This window comes from Mirounga angustirostris, unplaced genomic scaffold (genome assembly GCF_029215605.1).
Source record: "Mirounga angustirostris isolate CCGP_5_RB_7025 unplaced genomic scaffold, mMirAng1.0.hap1 SCAF_4, whole genome shotgun sequence".
Classification (NCBI taxonomy): Eukaryota; Metazoa; Chordata; class Mammalia; order Carnivora; family Phocidae; genus Mirounga; species Mirounga angustirostris.
Genome location: NW_026991712.1, coordinates 139,536,753 through 139,556,801, shown reverse-complemented (window position 1 = coordinate 139,556,801; position 20,049 = coordinate 139,536,753). Strand labels below are relative to the sequence as shown.

Below are 20,049 nucleotides of genomic sequence, written 5' to 3'. Positions count from 1 at the left end.
ATAAATGTTACATTTATGATCTTGCTATATCCTTTGTGTGACTGGTTACTTGGTTGCCTTACCACATAATAGAAAATAAATAGTTCTAGTTATAATGAAAATAATCCAAACCATTAACCCGTTAAAAAAGTGAAAAAATTTTAAAATTTAATTTTGAACTTTCAACTCGGCATTCTGAAAGATTTCCTTTGCCATGTGGGTGCACAGTCCGGCAGTACAGATTGTTAATTTTTCACTCCCAGCTCTTACTATAATTTCTTACGCAATTCTGAGCATGTGTGGCAGTCCTTGTTCCAACACAATCTTTCAGTACTGCAAAACGACCTAGGATTACACTTCGCAATAATTTAGTATCATACTCCTTATGAGTGTGGATAAAAATTTCCATTTCATAAAAAGCGTTTATACTCTCTTAAGTTTCAATCCTTGAAAATAATCGGAATGTGGAAAATGCACACATTCCTTAATATTTTATAAGTATTTACCTACCGTCTCAACTATAGCTTGGCTTAGAGAACCTTCACAAACAGGATAGCACAGAATAGCGGCATTTTTATCAAAATGGGTCTACATTTTCCCAAGGAATTTAGTGACTCCTCTGAAATCACATCTCGGGTCTGCGGCTGTCAGGAGGAGGGCAAAGAATGAGGGGGCGCAGTGCATACTGGGTCTTGTAGTTCTGGTGCCAAAGGAGAGGGCGTGGCGTGGCGTGGCACGCTGGGAGTTGAAGTCCAATTGTCTCGCGGGAACTCCAAGCAGGCGTAATGTGGACTGTCTATCAGAGACACCAATTACAGATAGATACTTTCCCTTGGCTCTGCGCTTGCCGTATTGGTGATCTAGGGGCTGGGGTGGCGAACAGTGGGGAAAAAGGATGAAGTGGAGGAGCATGGCTCTGTGGGCCGTTGATGTTGCTACGACTAATCAAAAGGATTTAGTGCCCCGGAAGTGGCTGACCTACTGGGATCGAAGGGGGAGGCCTTTCCTCTCACTACGGTGGCCGGGGAGCTCGAGTGTCTGTGGCTGCGGCGCTGAGGTCGGAGCGTCTGCGTGTGTACTGGCTGCTTTTGGGGCGGCTTCTGCTAGAGCTGGAACATTTCCCGGGTTGGTGGCTCCTGCACATTTTTTACACTTCTCCAGTTCTGTTTCGGTGAGGGGCGATTTGAGCCTAGCGGAGTCAGGAGAAGGTTGGGACTTGGTGTTTCTGGTCCCCAAATGACCGGGTTTTTGGGGGACCCTGCCCTCTGTGGAGATCCTGTGGCCAACTGTTTAGGCTCTCTTTGAGGATTTTGGCGCCTCCCTCATCTACTTTCTAGTGTAATTTGTCTTCTGACCCCTGGCCCTTCCTGGGCTCCAAACCTAACAAACCGTAAGCCTTCCTGTAAGGCAGCTGTTCCCCTCTCCTTGTAGCTTTTCTTGGTATTCCAGATACGACCTCTTGTCCCCTAAGCTATCGCATCCGTTTAACTTTTTCCCATTTAAAAAAAAAACAACAACAAACGAGAGAGAGAAATGAAAATCAGAACCAAAACTTAGATTCTGAAGGTCTCAATCTTCTCATTCCTAATACCTTTCCTCCTTTTTGGCCTTTGTTACTTCTGCAGACCTTAACACACTCGCTTGAATATCTTTTTTTTTTTTTTTAAGATTTTATTATTTATTTGAGAGAGAATGAGATAGAGAGCATGAGAGAGGGGAGGGTCAGAGGGAGAAGCAGACTCCCCGCTGAGCAGGGAGCCCGATGCGGGACTCGATCCCGGGACTCCAGGATCATGACCTGAGCCGAAGGCAGTCGCTTAACCGACTGAGCCACCCAGGTGCCCCTCGCTTGAATATCTTAATGCCTTTCCATCCAGACATTAACGTTCACTCCCTTTATCTGGTTCTCACGCATCCTCAACGCTTCCACCTCCATCCCATCTAAGGGCTTTATAGGTTGGAAGTTCGAATACATTCTTAGGATGACTGGTGAATCTGAGAGACGTCAGTGGTCAACTCGCCATATCTCTGCTTATAGAGTTTCTATTTATTTAAGATTTCTTTGGCTTCCATTTTCGTTTTGTGTTGATTATTTTCCCACAAGGGGTTTGCTGCTACTCTACAGTTAGAGGAGAATACCTTGTCCGACAGCTCTTTGAATCTGAATTACTTAGGTGGGATATTTCCCCCCTCTATTCTTAGTCGGGACATATATCCCCTGTGGAATTTGCAATGATTTTGTGTCAGTTAATAGCAGATAGACACAAGGGAATGCTCTTTCCTTCTTGCTTGCTTGTGATCTCTGAATTAGATAATGAGTCATTGAAAGTACCCAGAGGGATTGGAAAAGCTTTAAAAGGTAAAGTCTATGTATGTTCCAGTTTACAAATTAATAAAGCTTCTTTCCTGAAGGAAGAGTTTCTAATTGGTACAATAATCTGATGCTGTATTGATTTATCAGTTCATTCTCTGTAAAATTTTGGGAACGGTTTAAAGTTAAAAATTAGCCAATATAAGGAATTGATAATGGAGTAAAAAAGGTTTAAAAACCATTTAACTAATGCTCTTTTTCTCTAAAATGGAATGCAAATATGTTGAAAAATTTATTTGTTGTAATTATTTGTGGTATATATTTTTTTAAGATTTTATTTATTTAGGGGCGCCTGGGTGGCTCAGTCGTTAAGCACCTGCCTTCTGCTCGGGTCATGATCCCAGGGTCCAGGGATTGAGCCCCGGACTGGGTTCCCTGCTCCATGGGAAGCCTGCTTCTCTCTCTCCCATTCCCCCTGCTTGTGTTCCCTCTCTTGCTGTGTCTATCTCTATCAAATAAATAAAGTATTAAAAAAAGATTTTATTTGTTTGAGAGGGAGAGAGAGAGATGATAGCAAGAGAGCACAAGCATGGGGAAGAGGGGAAAAGCAGGCTCCCCGCCCAGCGGGAAGCACAATGTGGGGCTTGATCCCAGGACTCTGGGATGATGACCTGAGCTGAAAGCAGACACGTAACTGACTGAGCCACCCAGGCGCCCCATGGTGTATTTTTATATATTTTGATACAGCTGGTAAAACAGCATTGTATACTCTTCACTAATACTTTGTAGACAGAAATTTTTGTACTTCCTGGCTTTATGGGGACTGTGTAACTCAAATAAGTTTGCAGTTTTTCTTTTCTTCTGATTATTGCACTATGGAAATCCTAATAGTAAAACTTTTGTTCTTCTTTGAGCAGTCAAATATAATCTATACATGTCAGTAAAATATAAATACTTGTACCCTGTCAAATTGGATTATTCCTAATTAGTCAGAAATGCTTTCAGCCATGCTTATGATTTGGAGCTAAATATATATTTCAGATTTAATTCACTCATAGAATTCTTGATTGGATAAACAATTAAGAGGCTAGATATTATGCAAACTTTTGATATTTTTCCTGAGATTTTATTCATTTTGTAAGCATTTATTGAATATGTCTTGCTATTTAACTATTGTCAGAAAAATCATCAAGGGCGCCTGGGTGGCTCAGTCGTTAAGCATCTGCCTTCCGCTCAGGTCATGATCTCAGGGTCCTGGGATCGAGTCCCGCATTGGGCTCCCTGCTCAGCGGGGTCTGCTTCTCCCTATCCCTCTGCTGCTCCCCCTGCTTGTGCTCTCTCTCAAATAAATAAAATCTTTAAAAGAAAAAAAAATCATCAAAACATTTATTGAGAGCATCCTCTTGTCCTTAGCTCTGTACTAGATGCTGTTAAAGCATTATTGGATTTAATCAATATAACAACTCAGTGAGCTGGTGAACATTATTTACATTTAGCAGATGAAGAAACTGAAGCTCAAACAGTTCAAGTCATTTAGTTAGTCCAGTTCGTTTTGACTCTTCCCACTATACCACAGCTGCAAAGATGTGTTCTCTATCCTGGAATATATAAGGAACATTAATTCAATAAGTATTTTTTGAAGCAGCTGTTATTTGGTACATGATATATGTTATCTGTTGCTGGAGATATAACAGTGAACAAAAGAGACAAAAGTCCCTGCTCTTGAGGAACTTACATTATAGCAGAATGTATGGGATGTAAACCTTGCCTTCAAGAAGCAGCAAGTACAACCAATATGCTGTATTAGATTTTATCTGTTTTAGAATGTTAAAGTTGAGGGGCGCCTGAGTGGCTCAGATGGTTAAGGTCTGCCTTCAGCTCAGGTCATGATCCCAGGGTCCTGGGATCGAGTCCCGCATCGGGCTCCCTGCCCAGCATCTCCCTCTGCCTCTGCCTCTGCCTCTGCCTCTCTCTCTCTCTCTCTCTGATTCTCATGAATAAATAAATAAAACATTTAAAAAAAATGTTAAAGTTGAAAAGAGATTAACTAGGAATGATTTAACGAAGAAGATGAGATTTAATCTAGAACTAAAGTAGTGACTGTAGATCTGGTAGGTAGAAATGGGGAGGAAAGTGATTCTAGCTTGAGGCATAAAAAGAAGAAAATTCTGAATTGTAGGGGAGAGATAAAAGAGGGACGGACAAATAACTGGACTGCTTTGTATCTTTAGTTCCTTGCACACACAAGTGCACAGTTTTGGTTGAATTGGAAACAAATGTTTAAATGAATGAAGCTATGACAAGAGTTCAGATATATAGCAAGGAGGAATTAGATAGATCTAGTGTTATTTTAATGGGACTGGGAGAAAGGAATAGATTTGATAGCTGTTGGTGAAAGAACCAGTAGGTTCTGTTAATATTCAGTGTTGGGAGTAGCGTGGTGGCCAAAGAAGAAAGGGAGGCTAGATTACCAAGTTTGAACTGAGTGGACCAGGTGTGTTATTGATTTACTTATTTCATCAAATCATGAGATTAAAAAAAAAATTCCAAGATGCACCTTTGTTTTATGAACCAGTATGAAAGAAAAAAATATTGCCAATGTAACAAAGATCGTCAACTATAAGATGTATTCATTTTCAGAGTTAGAATGTAAATGTATGATCTAGAAATGATGAAATAAAGTACTCCTATGGTTGGTGGACCTTATAACTAATTTTTTTCTGTTTATAAATAAACTTGCAATCTTTGACATGCATTCAATCATTTAGCATTTACTAACTGGGCAGTCTCCTAGGTCACAATGATGAAATGGTGAGTAAATAAAATTTCTACCCGCATAGAACATATTGTATAACTGGGGAGGCAGACATAAATCAAATGTTCAAAGAAATTTAAAGTTTGCAGTTATTTAAGTGCTATAAGAAAGGACTTGATGTTATACAGAGGAAAAACTGCTTACAAGAGGGACAGCAGTGTGGATGGGGAGAGGCCAGATGAAAAGATGAAAATATCCTGGGCAAGATGGTGGTGAAGATGGAAGTGGGTGGATTTAGAGATATTTAGGAGGTGGAACTAGGTGATAGACTGGATGTGAGGAATGAGGGAGAGGAAGGTGGTGCCTAGCTTTTTGGCTTATGTAACTGGATGGATAGTGGTACAGTTCATTGAGAGAACACTATAAGATAACCAGGTTTGGGGGGACATGGTTTGTTTGTTAATATTTTTTTATGGTGGCATCAGTTTTCAAGGTTAATTTCTTGTTTTTTTCTTTTATGTCATTGTTTGAATTAAGTATACTTGAGGAATGGTGTACCTGAAATAAATTTTTTCAGTGTTTTTTTTTTTTCTTGAGTGAGCAGGGATAAAGTTCTAGATGAAAGCATTTGGAAATATGTTGGTATTTGTTCTGAATTTATATGTAACATATTCAACCATATATATGAATAGGTATATGATCTTTATTTTCATGTGGGATTATTGGCAATAAATTGGGCATCTGGTTAAATTCTAACTTCATTCAATTAGTGTATATGTAAATTTAAATGTGTATTAGGGAAGAAAGACATGCTCTTGATTTTTCCTTGAAATGTCTCCTTTGTGTAACTTTTGATAGATGTTGAATCAATACAGTCAGTTTATTTTTTAAATTTTATGTTTCATAGTAAAGCAGTAGAATGTGTAGAGCAGAGAGAATGGCCTCTGGAGTCAGACTGTCTAGATTCAAGGTGTGTTTTGCTATTTACCAGCAATATGACCTTGTAGAAGTTATTTAGTCTTTCCAAGCCTTTTTCCCCCTTAATCTATAAAATGAGGATAATAATAGTATCTGCATTATAGAGTGGCTGTAAGGATTAAATGAGATGATATATGTGCATAGGTTAACAAAATTCCTGGTACAGAGTTTGTGTTTATTATTGTTACAGATATGTGGTCTGAAATTATCTGTGTGTCTTTAACAACATTTTCATTATAGAGATCCTTATAACTAAAAGATCTCAATTGGAGAAAAAATTTGCTTGGTTAGTCATATTTGGATTTGGAGTAAATATTATGTAAGATAGTTTTGCTGATACATAATTGTCCTAGATGAGTTAACACATGTCCTCTTTTAAGTATTTTCATTAGAGATTATGTTTAGTCTACAGCTATAATAGGAAACTAATGGTGGCTTGGTTTGTAATTACTTATTATTTGTTAGGATTATTACTTTTATTTTTATTTTTTTATTTTTTTTATTTTTTATTTTTAAAGATTTTATTTATTTATTTGAGAGAGAGAGAATGAGAGAGAGCGAGCACATGAGAGGGGGAGGGTCAGAGGGAGAAGCAGACTCCCTGCCGAACAGGGAGCCCGATGCGGGACTCGATCCAGGGACTCTAGGATCATGACCTGAGCCGAAGGCAGTCGCTTAACCAACTGAGCCACCCAGGCGCCCTATTACTTTTATTTTTAGCCAAACCTTTCTAAACCTCATACTTGCTTTTAGTGCTTATGGAAAGGATAAAAAAGTAGTTAGACTTAATAAAGTCTGATCAATTTAATTTCCACCCTACTTTTTTCTCCCAACATTTTTCTTTTGAAAGTTTCAAACCTAGGGCGCCTCGGTGGCTCAGTCAGTTAAACGTCTGCCTTCAGCTTAGGTCACGATCCTGGTGTCCTGGGATCTGAGTCCCTGCTCAGTGGGGAGCCTGCTTCTCCTTCTGCCCCTCCCCCCCCACTTGTGCACACTCTCTTGCTCGCTCTCTCTTGGAAAAAAAAAAAATCTTAAAAAAAAAGAAAGTTTCAAACCTATAAAAAAACTGAAAGAATAGTACAGCGAGTACCTGTATTATCTTCTGTTTAGATTCAGTAGTTGTTAACATTATACCTCATTTTGCTTTCTCTCTCTCTAAATACACACACATTGCATGCTTTGTTTTTCTTGCTGAACCATTGGAAACTAAGGTGGAGTCATCCTGACACTTCACTCCTAAGTTCTTCATCATATATCTCCTATGAACCAGGACATTCACCTACATAGCTGTAATGCTGTGTGCACACCCAAGTAATTTAACCCTGATTGATAATACTATCTAATGTATAGGCCATATTAAAAATTTGAATTTACCCAGATGTTTATCAGTAATGTCCCTTAAAGCTTTAAAAAAATACTTAAAAAATACTTCCTATTGGGGCACCTGGGTGGCTCAGTCGGTTAAGCATCCAACTCTTAATTTCTGCTCAGGTCATCATCTCAGGGTCCTGGGCTTAAGCCCCGCATTGGGCTCTGTGCTCAGTGCAGCGTCTGCTTGTCTCTCTTCCTCTGCTCCCCCCCCACTTGCACTCTCACTCTCAAATAAATAAATAAATCTTTTAAAAAAATCCTTCCAATCAGAGATTATGAATTTTCTTAGTTGTTATGCCTGTTTTATCTAGAGCAATTCCCACCTTTTCTTTTTCCTCCTTCCTTTTTTTTGTTTTTGTTTTTGTTTTTTGGTCTTTCAAGACTGACAGTTTTGTTGAAGAGTCCAGGCCATTTTGTTTTGTAGAATGCCTCACAAAATGAATTTGTCTGATTGTTTTCCCACAATTTCAGGTTAAATATTTTTTTAAAGACTGTTACATAGGAGATATTGTAAACTTTCCATTTCACCACTTCAGGAAGAATATAATGGCAGTTTGTCCCATTATTGGTAATGTTAAGATCAGTTATTTACGTTAGTCAGATTTCTACATCCTAATGTTATCTTTTCCCTTTTGAACTTAATAATTAATCTATGGGGGAAATACTTTGAGATTGTTGGATATTTCTGTTTTCCAACAATTTTTTTTTCTATCCTTGGTTTTAGTAGCCATGGATCTTCCTTACCTGAATCAATCATTGCATTGGTGGTTACCAGATAGTGGTTTTCCAGTTCTCTCAATCCTACATGTTTGTTGACTATCTTCTCTAAAGAAGAGCTATTCTTCCTCTCTTCTATTATTTTAGTATCACTATGTACCCAAGAATTCTTTAAAAAAAAATTTATTGGTTATAAATCTGTACCATTCTTCTTCTTCCCTTTTCTTCCTCTTCTAAGATTTATTTATTTATTTATTTTTTAAAGATTTTATTTATTTATTGAACAGAGACATAGCGAGAGAGTGAACACAAGCAGGGGGACTGGTAGAGGGAGAAGCAGGCTTCCCGTGGAGCAGGGAGCCTAATGCAGGACTCAATTCCAGGACCCTGGGATCATGACCCAAGCTGAAGGCAGATACTTAACTGACTCAGCCACCCAGGTGCCCCTTCTTTTTTTTTTTTTTTTTTGAAGTAGGCTCCATGCCCAGTGTGAGGCTTGAACTCATAACCCTGAGATCAAGAGTCTTATGCTCCACCGACTAAGCCAGCCACATGCCCCACCATTATTCTTTTTGATGATTAAATTATCTCAAATTTGATTAGTCAACTTCAAGCCAGTTGCTGTGGCCTTTGCATACGTTCACCTTGGTATTTGGGCACATTATTATTTTTTTGTACAATAAGATGTTCTAGGCTCACCTTGTATATTCCCTGCCTAGACCTGGATTAGTCATTCTACCATGGAGTCCTGATTCAATTTAGTTGCAAATGGTACTCAGAAACCAAGATTTGGGCATTGAATATACTCATCGCTACTGGAATATCATTGCTTAAAAAAAATTTTTTTTTTTTAAGATTTTATTTATTTGAGAGAGAGAGAGAATGAGAGACAGAGAGCATGAGAGAGAGGAGGGTCAGAGGGAGAAGCAGACTCCTTGCTGAGCAGGGACCCCGATGTGGGACTCGATCCCGGGACTCTAGGATCATGACCTGAGCCGAAGGCAGTCGCTTAACCAACTGAACCACCCAGGCACCCCTGGAGTATCATTGCTTTTAGGTCCTTTAAATGGATACACACATGCACACACACACACACTTATAGGATACCTTCAGTTCAAATTCAGAACCACAAAATTCATCTTCACCTTCTGGCAGTTCATATTTGTATCTCCTTTTTCCTACAGGGAAAATTTTGATTCAAAACCATATCAGTATATTTACTCATCTAATCTCCTGTAAAACACTTAAGATAGTTTTGGTATTACTATACTGATATTCTTTCCAACAACAGATTTACCAATTAAAGATTTCTTTGCCATTTTATGTCCTTAGACTATATCCTGCTAAAGACCTATAGTCAAATTATGTGTTCAAAGTTATTTGTATTATATTTTCTGTGTGATTATGTTATCAGCTTAAAATATAAAGTTCCTACTAAACTACATTTTAATAGACTCTTTCTGTAAAATAAGTTATCTGGTAAAATGACTAAAGTAGCCATAATAACTTCAAACTTTATCATAATATGTGTATTGTTATAGGGAACTCTAGAACAGTTATATCAGGTAGAAAATATGCATTTTTTTTTATCTTTGTAAAGTTTTAAACCCTTAGCTTTATTTTCAAATTGATATACGGTTGTTTAAAATTAGAAATGGGAAAAGGACATTCAACAGTTCCATTTGTAAGCCAAAACAGTTGTGTGTGTGAACATTTTAAACAATGCTCTTTTGACTGATGATACAATTCAAGCATTAATCTTTAACAATAGACATAATTGTTGAGGGTACTTTAACTCCTTCCTAAGAAATATGGCTAGTGTTATCCTTATTTACACCCAAAATAGTAAGATTTATATTATTTGTGTGTTCTTGGTCTTTGTACTTGAAGAATCCCAGTTGTGACTGTATGTGATATTTTTCTTGTGTGAATATTCTCATTGGAAAGGGGAAAAATATTTCTCAATAATTGTAACATTTTATATTTCATTTCTACTGTGGGACATAACCATATTACATCTTAAGTTCTGGTTAGTTATAAACATCTTGCATTTTAGAATGTAAATTTTATTTACTTATTTTATTTATTTATTTGTCAGAGAGAGAAAGAGCACAAGCAGGGCGAGTGGCAGGGAGAGGGAGAAGCAGGCTCCCCAGTGAGCAAGGAGCCCAATGTGGGACTCGATCCCAGGACCCTGGGATCATGACCTGAGCTGAAGGCAGACACTTAACCGACTGAGCTACCCAGGCGTCCCTAGAATGTAAATTTTATGGGGACAGGAACTGGGTTTCATGGCTCATTGTATCTCCCATAGTACCTTACAAAAGTAACCACTCAAGTACTCGATGAATGAATAAATGTGATATTTTGTGTTTAAATGAGGTATAATTACTAGTCTCAATAATATGAATGCACCTTTTTGTAGCAGAAGTAACTAGTGGAATGGGACTTGGAAAAGATCTTGTCCATATTTACTTGTTAAACAAACCTCAAAATCAGTGTGTCCCAAACTGAATTGATGTTGCTAGTTCTACAATTCAGCTTGCTATTTATATCTCATTTTTTTTTTTTTGAAGATTTTATTTATTTATTTGACAGAGAGAGACATAGCGAGAGAGGGAACACAAGCAGGGGGAGTGGGAGAGGGAGAAGCAGGCTTCCCGCGGAGCAGGGAGCCCAATGCGGGGCCTGATCCCAGGACTCTGGGATCATGACCTGAGCCGAAGGCAGATGCTTAACGACTGAGCCACCCAGGCGCCCCTATATGTCATTTCTTATCCCCTGATCAGTATCCTGTTTGAGGTCCTCATTACCACTCATATAGCAGTCTTCTGACTAATTGAAGGAATTGAGTGTATTTAATGTGGAGAAGAGATGATGCAGTCTTTATTTTTTTTACGTTTTTTTAAAAAGATTTTATTCATTCATTTGAGAGGGAGAGCACACACACATGTGCGCGCGCGCGCGCAAGAGAGAGAGAGAGCGCGCGTGCTTGCGCTTGAGTAGGGGGAGGGGCAAAGAGAGAGGGAGAAGCAGACTCCCCACTGAGCAAGGAGACCAATCTCAGGACCCTGGGATTATGACCCCAGCTGAAGGCAGATGCTTAACTCACTGAGCCACCCAGGCGCCCCTGGAGGTCTTTAGATATCTGATGGGTTATCAAATGGAAGACATATTAGTTTCAGAAGGACCCCAACCAGGACCAGTTGGTGGAAATTATAAGGTCACAGGACTTTTGGTTCCAAATGTCTTTCAAGCAAGTGAAATTGTTTAAAATTAGCTGGAATAATATAGTTATGTGGATACTCTAGAACAGTTATGTTAGTAAAGAAAAATAGTTTAAAAAAATAGTATCAGGCTTTTAAACTTACAGCTGAATTTTTAGCTCAGTACAGAACTCATTAAGCACTGAACTCTGTTTTGGAGGCGTTCACTCAGAGGCTGGGTGAATGCACTTGGCTAGGATGTTGTAAAGGAGATCTTGCTATTGTATGGGTGGTTGAAGCCAATTAATGATTAGTGAGTGAGTTTGAACCGGATAGCAGATTAGATTCCTGGGATGGGAGTGATATTTTTTTCAATCTTTTAAGTTTAAACATTTTCTTTCGCTGCTTTCTTTCACTGTTCACAGGTTAAGGGAGATTAGGGATAGATTGGAATGTATGGGAAATATATGGGAAAATGGTTAAGACCTGTTATTAATATTACTTCTTACTGGTTAACTAAGTACTTTGTAAATTCCCTTTCAGTCCTGAGATTCTGACATCCCTCAGTTCTTGTAGAGGTTAGGTTAATTTTGTTAATGATTAAATAATTTGACCCTGTATGTTGCTTCTTATGCAGACTGCTTATTTCACCACTTGCAAAGTTGCATTTTAAAGTATGGAGGCTCCAACCATTCATAGTTACCTTGGACCTGTCAGAGGTTACCTGACATAATTAAAATTTAGTTATCAAACTAGAGTAAATATTATATGCTTCCTAGAGATAAGATCAAGGAGATCAAGGAATGCTTAAAACAGCCCAGATTTCATTAATACTTCTTACTATAATTTTAAGTAAGTGATTGAAGTCATTTAAACTGCTTATATCCCATTTAGATTGTTATGATGACCAACTTTATAGTCTGTGAATGTGTAATATTCCGTGCTGCACAAACGGAGTTTTTTTTTTTTAATATTTTATTTATTTATTTTGACAGAGAGAGCACAAGCAGGAGGAGTGGGAGAGGGAGAAGCAGGCTCCCTGCTGAGCAGGGAGCCTGATGCGGGGCTCAACCCAGCACCCTGGGATCATGACCTGAGCCGAAGGCAGATGCTTAACTGACTGAGCCACCCTGGCGCCCCTCAAATGGAGGTTTTTGATTGTAGGACCTTGGTACAAGTCACGTGTGAGGGTAAATGAACGCTCAGTACTTAGTTTCTTCTTTTTAATTTTTAGATTTCAGAGAATAATGCATAAGTAGTACATTTTATTTGAGTTGTCATTGTAAAGTAGCTGTGCATTGATTTAGTGTTTTTAACTGGAGGGTGTATTCCTGAGGAGTTGTAAGAATGTTTATAAGCTGTATCCTTGAGGCAAAACTATCTTATTAGTCCCTTATTAATCTTTTTGCTATCAGCTCTTTTATCCCTCTTTTGTTATTATTTTTTTAAGATTTTATTTATTTATTTGAGAGAGAGGTAGCGAGAGAGAGAGAGAGGGAGAATGAGTGGGGGGTGGAGAGGGAGAAGCAGGCTCCCCAATGAGCAGGGAGCCTGATGTGAGGCTCAATCCCAGGACCTTGGGATCATGACCTGAGCCAAAGGCAGCCGCTTAACCAACTGAGCCACCCAGGTGCCCCTTATCCCTCTTTTAAAAGCCAGTTTCTGGGGCACCTGGGTGGCTCAGTCGTTAAGCGCCTGCCTTCGGCTCAGGTCATGATCCCAGGGTCCTGGGATCGAGCCCCGCATTGGGCTCTCTGCTTAGCGGGAAAGCCTGCTTCTCCCCCTCCCACTCCCCCTGCCTGTGTTCCCTCTCTCGCTGTCTCTCTCTCTGTCAAATAAATAAAATCTTAAAAAAAAAAAAAAAAAGGCCAGTTTCTGATTATGTGAGTCCTGCCGTTATTATATTGCTGTTCCTTTGCTCAATCTTTTTATCTTTACTTCTTACTGCCATCTACTTTGCCAAACCCCTAGCTCTGAAAGAAGACAATCCAAATAAATACTACCAGTGTTCTCTCTTTCTTCATATTTGTGACTTTTTAAAAAAAGATTTTATTTATTTATTTGACAGAGAGAGAGAGCACAAGTAGGCAGAGCGGCAGGCAGAGGGAGAGGGAGAAGGAGAAGCAGGCTCTCCGCTGAGCAGGGAGCCCGATGTGGGGCTCGATCCCAGGACCCCGGGATGACGACCTGAGCCAAAGGCAGACGCTTAACTGAGTGAGCCACCCAGGCGCCCCCATATATGTGACTTTTTAAAAGAAATAAACATGCTGGGTTTACAAACAACATTTTTAGACTACACGTTCAATGTATGAAGATAGGAGATTGGCAAATATAGGAAAAGAGGGAAAAAGAAATGGATACGGTAATTGATGTTTCTGCAAAGAACTGAGATGAAGAGAAATAAGAGAGCACAGATGACACGCCAACATACTGAGAGACATTCAAGGTCAGACAAGGGATTAATATTTGTTACTAAAAATGCAAGCAGGTAGAAAAGGTTACAGTGGGTGAAAACTTAGAATGGACCTCACAGTTCATTTTATTTGATGGTATAGCTAAAAGCACATAAAAAATTCTAAATCAATATCTATATTTCATCTTGCTGCAGAATACCATTTGGGGAAGATGCCCAAGCATACGCAAATCCTGTAAGTCTGCAGTGTTTTTGTCGGTTGTACTATGTGACTGAGATATATTCTGTAGAGTCAGTCCCTAAAGTTCTGTCAGGAACTTTTTCTTGGCTTTAAATTCTCAGTGGATAAAATATTCTTCTATCTATTGCCCTATGGGAGAGGCTGATTACCTTCATCTGCCCTTCAAGGACATTGATTTGAGTACCCTTTACATTTATCAGTTTATAATTTATCGACTGTCTTAATGCATGGTTATGGTTAGAAAAGTGACTCTCTAAAAATGACATCTGGGTCTCAATCGATGATTTTCATATCAAGTGTTGCAGCTTTGCGTTCCAAAAGAACTCTGCTTAATGTTCATTCTATTTTTCACATCATTAACAGTAAAGTTTAGGAATAAACCTCATCTGGTAGCTTTATGTTTACTAAGATAAAATAAAATAGAGATTTCTCCTCTTTACTGCTATTTTTTAATTAAAATGGATTTGTCAGAAGGTAAGCAGTGAACAGAAATATGGGAATGGTGGATGGTAAGATTTATTGTAGTATGCATTAATAAAGAAAGTCTACTTGAAAAAAGTTACTAATTTCTCTGAAGTTTAGGAAATAACCGTAAATCCCTTCTTAAAAAAAAAAAAAGAAAAAACCATAAATCCCCCCCCCCATTTTTTTAACCATAAATCCCTTCTTAAAAGTGTTTGGAGGGATGCCTGGGTGGCTCAGTTGGTTGAGCATCTGCCTTCAGCTCAGGTCATGATCCCAGGGTCCTGGGATGGAGCCCCGCATTGGGCTCCTTGCTCAGCGGGAGCCTGCTTCTCCCTCTGCCTGCCTCTCTCTCTGTGTGTCAAATGAATAAATACAGTCTTAAAAAAAGGTGTATGGAAATTGTGAAGAATGTTATTTTGATGGTTTTCCAGACTAAGGCTCTGACATTACATAAACTAAACAAGAATTTTGGCCTGTCAGTTTGATCACTGCAGCAGTGAAACCAGGTATTTTTAAATTTTATTATTATTTTTAAAGATTTTATTTATTTATCTGACAGAGACACAGCGAGAGAGGGAACACAAGCAGGGGTAGTGGGAGAGGGAGAAGCAGGCTTCCTGCTGAGCAGGGAGCCCGACGTGGGGCTCTATCCCAGGACTCTGGGATCATGACCTGAGCCAAAGGCAGCCGCTTAACCGACCGAGCCACCCAGGTGCCCCGAAACCAGGTATTTTAGATAACAAGAGATTGAAATATACTAGGTAATGGGTAAATCATCACTTTATACCTGATAGAATGAATTTTAATTCTTTTCTAATTTTTTAAAAATCAGGAAAGCTTTTGGAAAGGGAATTTGTGGGTGAGGATAGTTTAGAATTTTTAATGGTACTACTGCCCTTAAAGTTCATTGTGGTTTCATTTGTGTTTTTTACTCATTTGTAGTTAAACTAAAAGTACTGTTTTCTTGCCTTTCCTTGGCTTATCTCACCAAGTATAAAAAAGACATTTTAATAGACTGAATGGACTCAATTATTAATTTATTCCTTTTCCTCTTTCTAAATCTTAACTACTATTTTAAGGAGAAAAAAAATTATAAATTAACTAGGGATATCCTCCAAGTCATTTTATTCAGCCAGAGCTGCCCTAGGGGATTGCATTGAGGAAGTTACATTTTCTACATGACTAAATAGCTGAATCTGATGTCTTTAAGAACCGGAAGAATAAAATTGTTTATCTTAAAAAGGAAAAAGCACTGTCTCAGCATTTTATCTTTCTTAGAAGCTGCTTAGGATTTTGTAATAGAATGTCTTCTCTGTAGGTTTCTTAGTCAAGCAGTTTCAGGTGCATTTGTAATTTCCTGTATTCAGTTTTTAATTCAGCAATTTATTTTTGAATATTATTTTAATGTAAACATTCAATGTAAACAATTTAAATAAAGAAAAGTACAAAAAATAAAGAAAAGATGATATTTCATCTCTTAGTTCCTCTTTTAGCATGGACTTCTGGACATTGTTTTTGCATATTTGTGTGTATGTGTGCAACTCTATATACATGTAGAGTATATATGCATATAGATGTGTAAATTATATTCATGTTATTCTCTCTTCCTTTTCCTCACCCTCTATAAAGTTAGGTAAACTTTTTTATTTTATTTATTTATAAAAGGATTTTATTTATTCATTTGAGAGAGTTACAGAGAGAGAGAGAGCATGAGCAGGGGGAGAGGCAGAGGGAGAGGGAGAAGCAGACTCCCCAGTGGGCCAGGCGCCCGAGGTGGGGCTCCATCCCAGGACCCAGAGATCATGACCTGAACTGAAGGCAGATGCTTAACCATCTGAGCCACCCAGGCACCCCTAAACTTTACTTTTTTAGAGCAATTTTAGGTCCATAGCAAGACTGAGCAGACAGAGTTCTATATACCTCCTAACAAAATGTAGAACTTTCCCCACTATCAACATCTCGCACCAGAGTGGTACATTTGTTACCGTTGAACCTACACTGACACATTGTTATCACTCCAGGTCCATGGTTTACATTAGGGTTCACTTTTGGTGTAAATAAATGTATAATGACCTGTATCTACAACTGTAGTACTATAGAGAATAGTTTTATTGCCTAAAAATCCTCTGTGTTCTTTCTACTCATTCTTTACCCCTCTTGCCCCCATCCCTCACAAACACTGATCATTTTACTATTTCTGTAGTTTTGCCTTTCCAGAATATCGTACTGTTGGAATCATACAGTTTGATATACAGTGGTCTTTTAAGTTTGGCTTCTTTTACTTTGTAATATACATTTAGTTTTCCTTAATATCTTTTTATGGCTTGATAGCTCATTTCTTTTAAGTGCCTGAGTAATAGTCTACTGTCTGGATGTATTACAGTTTATTTATTCATTCACCTACTGAAGGACATCTTAGTTGCTTCCAAGTTTTGGTAATTAGGAATAAAACCGCTATAAACATCTGTGCAGGTTTTTGTGTGGATTGTTTTTATTTCATTTGGGTAAATACCAAGGACCACAATTGCTGAATCATATGCTAAGAGTATGTTTAGTTTTGTAAGAAGCTGCCGAACTGTCTTCCAAGTAGCTATAAGATCTTGCATTCCTATCAGCAATGAATGAGAGTACTTACTGCTTGACATCCTTACCAGCATTTGGTATTATCAGTGTTTTGGATTTTGTGCATTTTAATAGGTGTGTAGTGGTATCTCATTGTTTTAATTTGATTTTCCTGATAACATATGTGGAGCATATGTTTGTATGCTTATTTGCCCATTTCTATATCTTTGGTGAAGTGAATCTGTTAAGGTCTTTGGCCCATTTCAAAATTAGGTTGTTCATTTTCTTTTCTTTTTTTTTTTAAGATTTTATTTATTTTTTTGAGAGAGAGACACACACAGCGAGAGAGGGAACACAAACAGGGGAAGTGGGAGAGGGGGAAGCAGGCTTCCTGCTGAGCAGGGAGCCTGATGCGGGGCTTGATCCCAGGACTCTGGGATCATGACCTGAGCCGAAGGCAGACACTTAACGACTGAGCCACCCAGGCGCCCCTGTTCATTTTCTTATTGTTGAGTTTTAAATGTTCTTTGTATATTTTGGATAGCAGTCCTTTAGCAGATGTGTCTTTTGCAAATACTTTCTCCCAGTCTGTGGCTTGTCCTTTCATTCTCTTGACATTGTCTTTCACAGAGAAGTTTTTAATTTTAATGAAGTCCAGCTTACCAGTTATTTCTTTCAGGGATTGTGCCTTTGGTGCTGTATCTAAAAAGTCATTGCCATACTATAGGTCATTTAGGTTTTCTTCCATGTTATCTTCTAGGACATTTATAGTTTTGTGTTCTACATTTAGGTCTACGATCCATTTTGAATTAATTTTTGTGAAGGGTGTATGATCTATTCTACCTCCTTTTTTTTGTTTGTTTTTTTGCATGTGTATGTCCAGTTTTCCAGCACCATTTATTGAAAAGACTGTCTTTGCTCTGTTGTATTGCCTTTGCTTCTTTGTCAAAGATCAGTTGACTATATTTATGTGCGTCTATTTCTGGGCTCTCTATTCTGTTCCATCAATCTATTTGTCTACTCCTTTGCCAGTACCAATAATGGCTTTGTCTGATTTTAGTATTAGGGTAATGCTGACCTCATGGAATGAGTTAGGAAGTATTCTATTTGCTTTTATCTTTCGGGAGAGATTGTAGAGAATTGGTATAAATTCTTTCTTAAATGTTTGGTAGAATTCAAGAGTGAAATCATCTGAGCCTGATGCTTTCTTTTTTGGACGTTTATTAATTATTGATTCAATTTCTTTAATAGATATAGGCCGAATTAAATTGTCTATTTCTTGTGTGAGTTTTGGCAAACTATGTCTTTAAAGGAATTGCTTCATTTCATCTAAATTATCAAATTTGCAAGCATAGAATTGTTCATAATACTCCTTTATCCTCCTTTTAATGTCCATGGGATCTGTGGTGATGTCCCCTGTTTCATTTCTGATGTTAGTCATTTGTATCCTCTCTTTTTCTTAGTTAGCCTGGCCAGAGGCTTATAGATTTCACTGATCTTTTCAAAGAATCAGCTTTGGTTTTGTTGATTTTCTCTACTGATTTCTTTCTTTCTGCCTTAATTTTTATTATTTCTTTTTTTTCTGCTTACTTTAGATTTAATTTGTTCTTTTTTTTTTTTTTAAAGATTTTGTTTATTTGAGAGAGAGAATGAGAGAGAGAGAGAGCATGAGAGGGGGAGGGTCAGAGGGAGAAGCAGACTCCTTGCTGAGCAGGGACCCCGATGCGGGACTCGATCCCAGGACTCCAGGATCATGACCTGAGCCGAAGGCAGTCGCTTAACCAACTGAGCCACCCAGGCGCCCCTAATTTGTTCTTCTTTTTCTAGTTTCCTAAGGTGGAAGCTTAAATTATTGATTTTAGATCTTTCTTCTTTTCTAATATATGTAACTTTTAAGGGAATTTTCTGCATCTCACAAATTTTAAATTGTATTCTTATTTTCATTCAGGTGAAAACATTTCTTAATTTCTCTTGAGGTTTCTTATTTGGCTCTGTGTTATTTGAAGTATTTTGTTTAATGTCCCAGTATTTGGAAAATATCCAGCTAACTTTCTGTTACTGATTTCTTGTTTAATTCCATTTCAGTGAGAACAAATATTATATGATTTCTGTTCTTTTAAATTTGTTAAGAGGTGTTTTATGGCCCAGAATCTTGTCCATCTTGGTGAATATTTCATGTGAACTTGAGAATAATGTATAATCTGTTTTTGTTGAGTGAAGTACTCTGTCAATTATGTCCAGTTGATAGGTGGTGCTATTTAATTCAACACTGTCTTTACTGATTTTCTGCCTGCTGGCCTTGTATTTCTTTCTGTTAGAGGGGTATGAAAGCCTCCAACCTTAATAGAGGAATCATCTGTTTCTTCTCGCAGTTTTAGCAAGTTTTGCCTCAAATATTTTGATGCTCTCTGGATATCTTTTTATGGTAATAAATATAGATCTATGTCATAATATGTATATACCATAATTTTGTCATCAGCAGATATTTGTGTCTATTAGCACACCAGTGTGCCAGGTATAAGGATACAGTAGTGAATGAGACATATTCTCTGTACTCATGGACTTTTTTATTTGAGAAATTATTATGTAAAATGCTTGTTTCTTCAGGATCATTAGTTTCATCTCTTATGATGAAAAAAGTATGAAATTCATTTAATGTGCATTACTTAGATTTAATAAGTTTGAAAATATTTTCCTATGTTTATTGGTCTTTTTCTTTTAGAGTGCCTGGATTTTTTTCCTATTTGGATGTTTTTTCCCTTATTGATTTATAGGAGCTCTTCGTATATTAGAGACATTCAGTTCAGTTTTGGGGGAGTCAAAAGTTACACATGGGTTTTCACTAAACAGGGGGTCAGTGCCCCAAACCCTGCATTGTGCATTATTCAGGGGTCAACTGTATATGAATTATTAAACTAGCAACAGCTTAACTAGTTTGACCTTATAATAATAATTTTATTATTCTGATCTACCCTAGGTACAATGGCAATAAAAGTATTCTTAGAGCATAGTCAAGGATATGTTACAAAAACATTTTAAATGTTTCATATT

The 20,049-nt window shown here is 37.9% G+C and overlaps 1 protein-coding gene across 7 annotated transcripts in view; it reads left to right on the top strand.

The window, feature by feature from the left end:
* The first annotated feature begins 799 nt into the window (after nt 1-799).
* ATG4C (autophagy related 4C cysteine peptidase) overlaps nt 800-20,049 on the top strand; it is an 87,812-nt gene continuing 68,562 nt past the window's right edge. For 2 of the 7 annotated variants that reach the window (XM_045897519.3, XM_064589041.1), the window contains exon 1: nt 802-1,104. The gene's annotated coding sequence lies outside the window, so the exon portion shown is untranslated. Of the gene's footprint in view, nt 1,151-1,824; nt 2,339-12,312; nt 12,508-13,925; nt 13,966-20,049 lie in introns of those variants that run through there. The other 5 variants (XM_064589039.1, XM_054512831.2, XM_045897522.3 and 2 more) reach the window with 5 other exon arrangements.